The 2,656-nt window shown below is 41.4% G+C and overlaps 1 long non-coding RNA gene across 1 annotated transcript; it reads left to right on the top strand.

Moving 5' to 3' along the window:
- On the top strand, positions 1 to 2,409 carry LOC125947312 (uncharacterized). Its single transcript, XR_007468178.1, has 3 exons — positions 1 to 390; positions 1,272 to 1,485; positions 2,180 to 2,409. It is a non-coding gene; the product is annotated as an uncharacterized LOC125947312 (long non-coding RNA).
- The last annotated feature ends 247 nt before the right edge of the window (positions 2,410 to 2,656 follow it).

The following is a 2,656-nucleotide window of genomic DNA, read 5'->3' as shown; positions in this document are numbered from 1 at the left end:
TTGCACCCAAATGAATCACAATATGCACACAGGCCCAATAAACAAGAGGAGGCATACAGGAAATTTGCTGACTAATGGAGTTCAGCATAATGCCACAATTGTGCTATGCTTTAATTGCATTTTTTCACTACACAGGTATATACAATTTGATGTGAGTGGGTTCAACTGTATTTAGTTCTTAGGGCAAAATGCTCCCACACAGTGTCCCACACAGCTAAGGTACAGTGCTAAAGCATTAAACTTTGCTCAGGAAGCATGATGGCACACTATTTATTTTGATATAATGCAACCACTTTTGCAGAGAGACAGCCTGCAGCTGCAGTGTTTACCCCATGGGTAAACAGCGCAAGTCAACCACCAGCAGGCTTGTTTGAAGTCACGAATGGCCAGGTGACACTGCATGACTTATTGACGATTGTAATTAGTGCAGACAGTTATTTTTTTAACAAGGTTTAACTGCATGTTGTAAATAGTGTCCAACATTTGCTGTTTATCTTATTTGGTCAGGTTTAATTATACTTCATAAAGTGTGGTAGTTCTGTGTAGTGTGCGCAGGTGATAATTTAGTAAACCTTATTACCATTCTCGGAGCAATGTGGGTAGAACTAAAGCATGCTCTTTATGCACTTGCTTACATGTGGGCATTACGCACAGTAGTACCGTGAACTTGTGTTATGTGACCATGCAGACTTGGATAAAAGAATGCTGTAGGGGCACATTCTTTTTGTGTGCATGATACATTTAAAGATTGCTGCTGCATCAAATGAAACCCATTTGTATCTACCCGTTATGATGTCACATTTCTGCTGATCATTATTTCTAGAATCAATTTAGCAGCAGAACTGCAGACTGTATCCTTTCTTCTATTTTTTTCCACTCCGGTAAAGGCCCTAAATTGGGTTGACAGTATAAATAAACAACAACTGCTACAATCCCACTTAGCTTTAGTATTTATTGTCAAGCAGCTGCAGCGATGAAATCTGAAAGGTGCTACATACCGGGAGTGATAGCATCCTCTTAAAGCAACAAATTCTGTTTTTGATGGGTGTATAATGAGGATTGGTGCCCATATACTTCTTTCTGAGGCTGAAGCTTACAATGGTCTGTGCAGTTTTATGTGTTACTTTGCTGATGACTGCTTTACATTTTTAGGCTGCCAAGTTTTTGTTCTTCTGCAATATCATGCATGACTTCACCTTGATGTTTGTAGGCGGGTATATTTTTAGGGGGAAAACCTAATTGTGCTCTTTTTTATCAATGTCTTCATGCAGGTAAAAGTTGGGGAAGGCATGTTCATGCCCCTCGACAAGTGGACATTTATAATGAAGAACGTGTCCGATGGCAAGTGTTGTTTGGAACTTGCGAAACATTTTTGGGCACCCACTGAGGCTGCCACACGCAGCCTAACAGGCCAGGCTTGCCGCAGCATGGCCACTGAGGTTAAGAAGCTTCCGGCGACACCAGAAAAGGTGGAAATGGTGAAGAGTAAGTATATCCCACAGCAGACATTCCACTTGCACACTATTAGACATATTGCATCGCACTGAAGTGGCTATGGTGCTATGCTGCTGACCATGATAGCTACAAGCTTGACTCCTGCTCATGGCACATACATTTCAATAAGGGAAGAAGGGAAGAACATTTCTAAAGAACCCTGAGTGGTCATAATAATCGGGAGTCTTCCACTACAGCATTTCTTATAGCTGAGCTGTTTTCTGGTATGTTAAATCTCGTCAGTTAACCAATCAGTCTACACTAATAAATCTGTCGAACCAAAACATGAATTACACTCAGTTTACAATGAATTACACAGTATTTGCCTGAATTTAATGTGCACCTTTTTTTATTGAGAACATTAGTCCAAAAACTGCTGCGTGCCCATAGCAGTGTGGTGTCGGAGATGTTTGACACTACTGGTATAGACTATCAAAGCAAGCTACTACTAGAGATGGAATTCAGATTACCTAGCATTAGACAGAATGTGATAGCTGCACCATTCTTAGGCAACCTTTTGTGCACAGGTAGACGTATTGTGCAAAACCTGCAGCATAAAGTACTGCACAGCTCTATATAGATGTCCTTCACTTAAATGAAACTTTGTTGAAACCTACACTTCTTTCTTTCCCCTCATGTTCTTTAGGTGGATTCCACTGAATGTCATTTCTGCAATATTTTTCAGACTGCCTGGCAAAGTACATCGACTTGCACCCAGCGCTACAGCCACCTAGGGACCATCGCGTCGCAGCAGTAAGAAAATACTTGAGGACTTTTTTTACTGAGGCTGCACGCCAAGGAAAGAGGGTGCGGAAAGCACCGAAGTGTGGTCAAGTGAATAAATAAATGATATCACTAAGCCAGGGTGTTACGCCACTTATTGCGAGCATGGTATTACAGTGCCTGTTTGGCCTAATACATGCTCAACCTAACTTACAAGTTTTTTTCTATGGGCAAGCTCCTTTTCATGTTACTTGGCTCTGAAAGTACACGTGGTATACATCAATATTATGGGTCCGTTTGATTCACCTGCACCATTATGAACCAGTTTACAGCAAGGCGTAGGCGTGAGAACTTCAGAAATTGTGCAGCTCAATTTTAGTGGTGCAGGCCCAATATAACACTTAAATGTGATGCTGACGTACAGATGCGAAGCAAGCAT

The sequence above is a fragment of the Dermacentor silvarum genome, chromosome 8, assembly GCF_013339745.2.
Source record: "Dermacentor silvarum isolate Dsil-2018 chromosome 8, BIME_Dsil_1.4, whole genome shotgun sequence".
Classification (NCBI taxonomy): domain Eukaryota; kingdom Metazoa; phylum Arthropoda; class Arachnida; order Ixodida; family Ixodidae; genus Dermacentor; species Dermacentor silvarum.
The sequence above is the reverse complement of the archived record's forward strand: the minus strand, read 5'-3'. Positions and strand labels throughout refer to the sequence as shown.